This window comes from Bombus affinis, unplaced genomic scaffold, assembly GCF_024516045.1.
Source record: "Bombus affinis isolate iyBomAffi1 unplaced genomic scaffold, iyBomAffi1.2 ctg00000074.1, whole genome shotgun sequence".
NCBI lineage: Eukaryota > Metazoa > Arthropoda > Insecta > Hymenoptera > Apidae > Bombus > Bombus affinis.
This window is the reverse complement of record NW_026108824.1, coordinates 236,243-247,448: the sequence shown is the minus strand read 5'-3', so window position 1 is coordinate 247,448 and position 11,206 is coordinate 236,243.

The following is an 11,206-nucleotide window of genomic DNA, read 5'->3' as shown; positions in this document are numbered from 1 at the left end:
CATTTTCTAAAGTAAGAGCAAATCCTTTAGCACGTCATTTCTTTCGCCATAGAACATGTTCCCTAAAACCTCCTGGTCCAGCACATACATCTGCAAAGTATAGCAGCCCATTCTCCCTCAAACCTTTTGGGTTAGTAAACATAAAGTTACATGCTCTATCTGTATTTGCAGTTTTAACAGTAGCACGATTTAAAAAAAATGCACCACGAATTGTTTCATGAGGATTACAACGTGTCCTTGCTCGACGCACATCAACGTCATCCAAATGGGCGAATACCGTTTTCGCATTGATAACAGTTTTCACTATATCTTCACAACAGAAATCAATTTCATCATCTGTGGTCAACTTTTCATATCACCATTTCATATCTTTTACAAACTTTATAACTTCCTCTGCAGGATTCCATTTAAGACCTGAATCTTCATGTCCAGGAACATGATGTCCAAAGACTCTGCGACCATGCTGTCTAGGTGCTTGAGCTGACTCTAAACGACCTTGTTCATTATTTCCGAGGCCGTAACCGCCTTATATCCCATCATTCGCATCATACTTTTGCCGTTATCGAGGAGATTGTTTGACTCTTGTGTTATTACTTGTATTCTTCTATTGTCAACTACCTTTTCATCAATATCCTCCTCGTCAGATTCACTTGAACATCTACGAATTTTTTGTCGTTTACTATGACTATAAGTATCTCTTTCAAAGCTCTTCCTTTTTGTCCTAGTTTCCAATTCTTCTTGCATGGTATGTTGATGCATCAGTCGCATAACAATTCTGCTAGGAATATGATACATTTACACTGTACATGTGAATGTGTGTATAAGCGTCAGAGGATGTCCAGGCCTTAGTTGGGACAAAAGACAAGAGTCAGTGGTTAGAAGTATCTGGAAGAGTCTGTTGACAACAAGCGTGCGTGCGGGTAGTATTTCGAGGTCTTTAGAGTATAAGATATATGTATAACTGTTGTGTGCTAAATAAAGGGAATTATTTGTATTTCCGAGTCCATTCTATATCTTTACATGGTAGCAGAGCGTGGTTCATAGTTTTGCCAGTTATTTTAGTGCATGGTTTTCAATATTGCGAGTTAGATCGAGTGAGTGTTCAGTAAAGAAAGAAACGTTCAAAGGTTACAAAGAGGAAAAATACACCTCGAGCACGTAGGAACGCTTGAGTAACTGATAAGGAATCATTTAATATGGAGAGATTGGAAATCATGATACCTATGTTCGATGAATATTTACGGTATGTGGAAGCAAAGAATAACAACGTTTCTCAAGTATAGAGAATGCGAGGTTGTCACAACTAGGGTGAAGACAGAAACAGACAGTGAAGACTGGGACAAAAAGGATCCGAAGACAATAAATATAATTTATAGTGCCATCACAAACAGACAATTGGAATATATTAGAGAAGAAAAAACGGCGTATGAGATAGTAAAAAAGTTTGATGAAATGAAACTTGAAAGAGTCGACGGCACTACAGGTCGTATGCAGAAGGAGATTGGAAAAGATAAAACTTGAGAACTACAGTGATTCAGCATCGTTATTTAGCGGTTTCGAAAAATTAATAAACGAATTAAAATGTGCTGGCGCACAAGTGAGTGAGAGGGAAAAACTAACTTACATGCTGATTACGTTACCCGAAGAATACAGCTACATAGCGGATATAGTAGATGCACTGAAAGCCGAAAATCAAACGGCAGTGTATGTAAAAAATAAAATTGAAATAGCGGTGAAGAAAAATAAGTCCAATCGAGGAGAAATGCAAACAAACGCCTATTCTGCAAAAAAGGAAGGATGCTTCAGATGTGGAAGAGTAGGACATTTTGCGAGAGAGTGTCAAAATGGCGTCGAAGTGGGAAACAGTATCAGTTTTTGGCTTGGGTCAACACGTTGTCGCAGCAGAGGAGGAGGAAACAAAGGAAATACGAGCAGGGGACATGGAAATTTCCATCGTCAGTCAACAACCGGCACGAGCGAGCATGGTATCTCAAGATAAAGCACATGGATGGCAACGGCGCACGTAGCACACAGCGGCGAGGCGAACGAGATAAGTAATAATGAAGTAATGTGGCTATTAGATAGCGGTTGCACAGATCACATAATAAACAGCGTAAATTATTTCGATAAATGTATTGACCTTAAAGAACCGGTAAATATATATTTAGGCGATAATAGATCGAAAGGCAACAAAATTAGGGAATGTTATAAGTTATTTTGAAGCATTTGGAATGCAAAATGAAATAAATGTGGATAATGTTTTTTGCGCGAAAGAAATGTCCGCAAACTTGATTAGTTTAGGCAAGTTAACAGATAATAGGAACAAGGTCATTTCAATAGGAAATATTGCAAAAGTAATAGATGAGGACAATAAGCTTACAGCAGTAGCGGTTAAAGAAAAGGGAACATATAGAATGAAAAGTATATTGAAAGGGAAGGAGCACTTAGCAAACAGCGCCGAACGTAGTGATATGAGTAAAAGGAAAAGATGGCATAGGATGCTAGGACACGTAAATTTTAAATATTTAAATATTTTGGGTAAAGAGCAGCTAGTTACTGGTATAACGAATGAATTTAAAAAGGAATTTTTGAAATGTAGGGTGTGTATGGAAAGGAAAATGCAAAATTTACCATTCAAAAATAATCGAACCAAGGCTATGGAGATAATGGAAATTATTCACTCGGACGTGTGCGGTTTTAAGACTACCGAATTCAATGAAGAGAAACATTTCATCTCATTTATCGATAATTATAGCAAAATAGCTAGAAGTTATTGTATAAAATCAAAAGATGAGGTCTTTGATTGTTTCGTACAGTTTGTAAATGAAGCCGAGAATTTAACTGGCAAGAGGTTTATAATATTCAGATGTGATAATGGAAAAGAGTACTTGAATAATCGAATTTATAAATTTGCTAGGGATAAAGGTATCAGAATAAATAATTGCCCAACCTACGTACATGAATTAAACGGGACAACGGAAAGGTATAATAGAACAGTGATGGACATGGCGCGTTGCTTGTTAGCGGAAGCGAAAGTACATAAAATGTACTGGCTGGAAATTGATTGGACAGCGGTATACTTGAAAAATCGAATACTGGCAAATACAATAGAGAGAAAGACACCTTTGGAAATATTCTTCGGGAGTGTTGAAAATCTACATCTATATGGAAGTAAAGTTTTTGTAAGAACAAAAGAGAGTTTCAAAATGGGATAAGAAGGCAGATATGGGAATTTTGTTTGGATATAGTGAAGTAGGTTACAGAGTCTTATTAGGTGGGAAAATAACAATAGCGAGACATGTAGAGGTCATAGAAACAGACACAAAATGTATCGGTTTTGTGGAGAATTCATTCGATAAAGATAACGATGACATTGAGGATAATGATTTATTGGTAAACATGAATAAGGAAGAGTTAAAAAATAGGGAAGATGAAAATGATAACAGTCTTGAAAGCATAAACATCCCTAGAAGATCTACACGTAATAAGAGAACTCCAGTAAGATATCCAGAAAAAGAAAACATTAGTGAAATCCATGCAAATTATTGTAGAGTAGATATCCTTTGTACATTTGAGGAGGCGATTTGTTGCGAAGATAGTGAAGATTGGAAACAAGCTATGGATAAGGAAATGGAATGACTTTATAAGAATAAAACTGGGAAATTGTTGGAAAGGGTAAAAGGCAAAGACGTATTAGATGTAAAATGGGTTTACACGAGAAAATCAGATGACAGGTATAAGACTAGATTAGTGGTAAGAGGATTCCAACAAAGAAACATAGCTGATGACATATACTCCCCAGTAGCGAGTAATCAGACCTTTAAGATATTGCTAACATGTTGTTGTCGAAATGGATTAATTATCGAGCAAATGAATGTCGAAACTGCTTTTTTAAATGGTGAAGTAACCTCGGAGGTATATGTAAATCAATCAAAGGGATATGCGGACGGAACGAATAGAGTTTGTAAACTATCGAAAGCGCTTTATGGGTTAAAAGAAAGTCGAAGGGAGTGGTATGAGTGTCTTGATAAGTATGTGACGAGATTAGGTTTTAAGAAGAATAACATAGAGTTGTGCCTATATACACATGGAGAGGGAGAAAATGTTGTTTATTTGCTAATGTATGTAGACGATTTGCTAATTTGTAGTAAAAATAAAAGGAAGATACAAAGGGTAAAGAACTTATTAACTAATAGATTTGAAATGAAAGATTTAGATGAAGTCAAAGAATATCTTGGAATAAATATAGACTATGATTATTTCAAAAATGAAATAAGATTAAGCCAAAAGAAATACATTGAATCATTAGCAAACAAATGTAAGTTACAAAATAGCAAATTGTACTGTACACCTATGGAGACCAACTTAAGAATTGAAAAAGCTGAGATAAATAGAGAGGATATTGGATACAAAAATTTAATTGGCGCATTGTTGTATATTAGTGAAAATACCAGACCCGATATAAATTATAGTGTGAATTATTTGAGTAGATTTCAAGATTGTTGTAATGAGACACACTTTAAATATGCAATGCAAATATTGAAATATTTGTACCGGACTAGAGATTTAAGATTAGATTATAAAAGGAACGAAAAATGTGAAACGATGGATTGTTATGTGGACGCTGATTAGGCAGGAGATCATTTAGAAAGGAAATCGACTTCTGAATATGTAATTAGATTGTATGGAGATGTAATTGGTTGGAAGTCTAAAAAACAAAGGTGTGTGACAAAAGACTCGACGTATGCAGAGTATGTAGCTCTATCGGAAGCGGTGAGTGAATTAATGTCCATTAGGGAAATTATGAAAATCTTCAATGTAAATCTAGACGATAACCCTGTAAAAATTTATGAGGATAACTCTGGAGTGATAAGTATAGCAAAGCACGGAAATTTTACAAAAAATTCTAAACACATTGAAGTTCATTAGCACTACGTTCACGAGTGCTTAAAGGAGAATAAGATAAACATATTTAAAGTAATTACAGGCGAAAATACTGCGGATATTTTTACGAAGGCACAGCGTAGAGAGAAATTCGATAGGTTTAGGTCATGGATGAATGTATACTAAGTGAAATGTAGATAAGGCAATAAGTGTTAAAGTTTCTGTTACGCAATTCGTCAAAGCATGTAACTACGATTAAGTGTACAGTATAAATGTAAGGAGGCGTGTTAGGAACATGATACATTTAAACTGTACATGTAAATGTGCGTGTAAGCGTCAGAGGACGTCCAGGCCTTAGTTGGGACAAAAGACAAGAGTCAGGCGTTAGAAGTATCTGGAGGAGCCGGTTGACAAAAAGCGTGCGTGCTAGTAGCATTTCGAGGTCTTTAGAGTATAGGATATATGTATAAATGTTGTGTGCTAAATAAAGGGAATTATTTGTATTTCCGAATCCATTCTATACCATTACAAATACACTAATGTACCAGAATATTATAATATTCAGTAACAACGATAGAATTAACCAGTTCGCAAGTATAAAAAAGACACATTTTACACTGTGACGAAATAATATCCAAGAAATCTGATATGACATACATGGAAAATACACGAATCAGACTGAGAAACCACTGCGCACTTTCATAACTGACTTCGACATAGCCGCTCCCAACTACTCGCGGAGTGAGATTGACCGAAGCGGCCCAGAGGCAACGCCCACGTACCCCAAGCGGCTACTGCCCCGCCACCAATAGTAACCCGAAAGCACAGGATAATACTTGAATTCGTTGTTCCCTCAATTTTGAATTTATTTACCTCAACAATATATATTATGTACAAAAATTTATAATAATTTATAATACAGTTTATAATAACATGTAAATTATATTTATTATCTGACGAACGCAATGAGAGAAAGGTAAAGACCAGCGTAGTCAATGCGGCACTAACTCTACATCCGGTTGACCTCAATTTACCTACCTACGTACCTACACAGTGACGCCTACGCTTTAAAACTTTTGTCGAAATCTTAAAGTTTTAATGGTAAACTCTTCGTTCTTATAATATCTCACTGACAGGCATGCACCATTTATAGAAGAGTCAACATAAATTTCGTAGTTGAGGATTATTGAAAGTATCTAATTTAATTCAGAAAGGCAATAATTTGTTTAACGAAATAAGCCATTTATTTATCATCCGGGTTTCTACCATGACATTTATGTTATAATAGCAATATGTAAATAAGGCAAGTTGAGTAAAGAAATACTCTTTCAAATCATTTTCGCCCATACTTCTTAAGTGGTTTATAAATGATTCGTGTATACCCTTCTTTCCTTCTGCCCCTACTCACGTGAAACTATATCTAGCATTTAAACAAAATCAACTATGTTTCGCGTAAACGAGAGTCGTAACCGTTACCATCAGATAATCGACGCCACTGTAAGGACATAGAAGGGGTTCGGAAATACAAATAATTCCCTTTATTTAGCACACAACAGTTATACATATATCTTATACTCTAAAGACCTCGAAATCCTACTCGCACGCACGCTTGTTGCCAACCAACTCTTCCAGATACTTGAAACGACTGACTCTTGTCTTTTGTCCCAACTAAGGCCTCGACGTCCTCTGACGCTTACACGCACATTCACATGTACAGTGTAAATGTATCATGTTCCTAACAGCCACGAACAGATCGATAACCTTATTTCTGTTAGGATCATCGGGGTGGTTCAATTAAGTATACACTGATTTAACAGGTATAAATTACAGTTCATTCAAACAACTTGCCTAGAGAAATATAAACTGCTAGAGCATAATTAGGAACGTGACGCTGGGCAAATGCCTCAGCGATCAACAGCTACAGGACGTCGATGACCTTATGACAAACCCCCCCAGACACGGTACGCTAGGATACCGACATTGCCTGGCGAAAATCGATCGTTTTTCGCGTTGGACCGAAGCCGTTCCCATCGCCGACATGGAGGCGGCAACCGTTGTTTCAGCCATCCTTTCCACGTGGATATTCCGTTTCGACGTACCTTTAAGGATAAGGACCGATCAAGGACGCCAGTTCCAATCAAACATATTTAACGAATTATGCCTGTTCCTGGGCATTAGGCATTTACGAACGACAGCCTATCACCCCGCGACCAACGGGATGGTAGAGCGCCTGCACCGTCAACTAAAAGCAGCAATCAAATGCCACGATACGAGCAACTGTGTAGAAATCTTGCCAACAGTTTTATTTGGCATACGAACAGTTATTACGGACGTGAAAACGACGACAGCCGAAATGATTTATGGCACCGGCATACGATTGCCGGCAGAATTCTGTGTACCAACGAAGCAACAGGCCAAGTCGAAATACGGAAGCCGTCTAAAACTACGAATAGAAAAGATCAGGCCTCATCCGATTACGCGACACGGCGAAAAAGAAACCTCCGTGTTCCACTCGAAACATCGTCTTACGTATTTCTACGTCACGATGCCATCGGATACCCCTTACAACCACCCTACGGCGGACCGCATCAATTTATATCGAGAGCAAAAGGGACCATTGCGATTGAAGTTAGCAACAAGAACGTAATCGTACCCTTAGACCGTCCGAAATGCGTGAATTTTTATTGCACGGTAACATTGAACACCATTACAGCGAAAATCGCGAAGTAATAATACCACCTGATGTTTGAGATGAGCAAAACGAAGACGACTCTGGAATTCATCACTCCAGGCGCGCGGGCAGAAAAGTTCGCTTCCCTGATCGTTCCCAGCCAGGCCGTCGATAAGCTAATGCGTAAGAACTACCAGCGACATAAATATAAGTCGCAGATGAAAGAACACCGCAACATTCCGTTTGGAATTTTGGGAAAATCCCGAAACATTGTAATCTAGATTCTACGGTAGCGGTAATTAAACAATTGTAGTCATCCAGTCCGATAGTAATTGTTCGAAACTTGTGATACCGAACATGGCCTCGAGGCGACAACCAGTCACCGAACGTAGCCGCGGTCAAGGGATGAACGTTTTGTCTAATAAAGGCATGGAGTAATTCTATAGCTGTCCTGAAATGAAGTAATCGTAGCGGCACGTGACAGTAAACATTCCAACGGTTTCTGTCCCGTGTCTCGCCACACGCAGACTCTATCCGTCGGATAAGATGATTGCCAGATGTCAACGCTTCTCAACAGTATATGTTTAGCTAGCCTGAGGACCCATTATAAACCTTAAGATTTAGTTAACTAAAGTCCTTAACAGTCCTAAACAGGCAAACAGTCTTTGTTCCAACTACGGGATGATAGGTGAAATCTATTTTTCCACGGACGACGCTTCCCGCTAGCAACGTTCTCTCAAGGGCAACTAGCATCCTTCTCTAACCATCAACATGGAAATTGTCCAATTTACAGTAACGTCACTTACAATCTCTTTCCGAGCGAAGTCATTTCTCCACGAATCCGATGTTCTGGTGCCCTTAGACACACCCATCATAGTTTTCCTCTGCAGCATCATCGTGCCGGAAAATCATTCTCTCGTGAGGTCACATTAGCCAGTTACAAAGAGCCTTAACACTCGGTGGATATTCTATGTTTTGACAAAGAGTTTCTTCAGTCCTACCTATATCGTATATCCAGTATATATCGTATATCCATCTACCTATATCCAGTCCTACCTATATCGTAGATAAGGAAGTAGGGTACAACTTGGAATCAGGATGAAAACGAATTCTGTTGTCCCGTTGACCGCGGCTTTGTTATTGATCCCAGGATCATTGTCATTAGCTTCTCGAGTACCTAATTACCACGACTACTTGTCAAATTATATAACAATCAAATTTACACTAGTAAATATCTGCTCTATTGCATAACTACAACGTCTAAACCAAATGAAGATTCGTTTCGCGCCTCTAACTCTAATCATAATGTGAACCCGATGTAAGTGAAAATACATGCACATACCATCGATTCTGCCTGACCAGCACTCTCACCCGGAACCGGAACTCGCAGTGCACCGTGACGAACAGCACATATATAAGCCTCCACTCTTAGCCAGACCGTCAGTCGTGCTCGCGCAACAGTAGAAGCAACATGGAGTTTTTTAGATCTCTACTACGCGTCGTTGGTTTGTTCGTGCCAAGTAAGGTAGATATCATTTCCGAACTACCACTGGAGGTTTCGCACTTGATACTTCGAAAATTGGATCCCTCGTCCCTGCAGAGCGCCGCGCTTGTCTCGCGCAAATGGTTCAACGTATGTAGATTCGACAAGTGTCTACGGCGGAAAGTGAGACGTCACATGCGACATACGAGGAAGCGGGTCAAGATGCAATTTCTCGGACCTGCAGCCGCTAAAGCTACCAACCAAGAATCAAGAAGTAGAGGACGTGGTGAGGGCACCCTAAGGCACGAAATATGTTTATCCGCTGCTCGTACGGCGGTCGTCGTTGGAAGATTACGCGGTCCTCCGAAAATTTCGGTGCGAGATCGCCCCATCGATGTTGGACCAGTAAAATGTATTAGACTCTAACTCGTGTAAGTACCGTAATTTGACTGCTTGCTTTTGCGAGAACTTGAAACGGTCTTGTCCGGATTCAGAACTGTAGCGTGAAGCTTGAAATAAAATGGTTTTACTGAGACGGAAATGTGTTTCAGTCACATTTATACTAATACCGCTAATACTATCTGTATCGTAATAGGCCCATTATTGAATATTAACTACAATGTATCACCGCTGCAATTGCAGATTTGTCGTCAATTAGGTGCGAGATATACTCCTCATTAGCTGCCAAATACAGCTCACATCAGCTGGCTCGTGCTATTATGTCATCTCTGGTCCTCGACATATCAAGCGTAATTGCAGTTTTACAAATTAAGGTTAACATATTCAAATGAATGTATCTCCGTTTCCATTGCACATATGGCGACAAAGCGATGCCCGTTACATTTCACATCCGATGTCATGTGCACCGCACATCTACTGGTTTGTACCATGTCAACTCCGGTCTCTGTCAAACCGAGCGAAATTGCTGCTTTGCATATTCATGATTAATTATTCAAATCACCGTATCGCCGTTTGCATTGCAGATATGCCGACAATTCGATGCGCGATATACGCCACTTTTGCAGCCAAATACAAAGGACATTATCTGGTTTGAGTTATGTAACGTGTGGGCGCAGCCAAACTTAGCGTATTTGCAATTATGCATTTTCAGGCGAAATGTTCAAATACTACATATTCAATTGAACGTATCTTGGTTTCTATGTCGCCTATTCGATGCGCAGAATACTCCACATATGATGCCAAATCAGCCGGTCTGTGCTATGTCAACTCTGGACCCCGTAAAATCCAGCGTAACTGAAGTATTTTTTGTTAATGCTTAATATTGCATTCAAAGATTCGCCGCTTCTTTTGCACATATGTCGACAATTCCATACGCCTTGTACTCCGCATTTGCTGTAGCTACATTGCCCATCAGCTAGATTGTGCTGTGTCAACTCTGGTCCTTGCAAAATCCAGCCCAAATGCAATTTTGTATGCTCACGCTTAAATATTCAAATCAACGTGACTCCGATCCAATAGCACATATGTCGACAATACGATGCGCGTTATATTCCACATTGACTGCCATACGCCGAGCGCTTCATCTGGTTTAAGCCGTGTTAAATCGAGTCAAATCCAGCGTATTTGTAGTTTTGCATATTCAAAGCCTAGTTATTCAAGTGAAAGTATCTCCGTATCCATTGTAGGTATGTCGACAATAGGATGCACGTAATACTGCACATTTGCAGTCAAATACAGCACACATCAGCCCGTTTGCACACTGTCAAGACTGGACTCGGAGAAATCCTGCGTGATTGCAGTTTTGCATATTAATGCTTACACATTCGAATCAAGGTATCTCCGCTTGTTTTGCAGAAGCATTGGCCATACGATGCGCATTATATTCCACATCTGATGCCAAGTACAGTGCACATCATCCGGTTTACGCTATGTAAAATCTGGACCCAGCCAGATCCAGCGTAGTTGCAGTTTCGTTTATTCAGTATGAAGTATTCAAACCGACGTATCTCCGATTCTATGGCACATATGGCTACAATTAGAGGCTCGTTATACTCCAAATTTGCTGCCAAGCACAGTGCACGTTATTCCGTTTGATGCATGTAAAATCGGGACACAGCCGAACCCTGCGTATTTGCAGTTTTGCATAATCAGTATTAAATATTCGAACCAACGAATCTCTGGTTCTATGGCACACTTACAGACAAGTC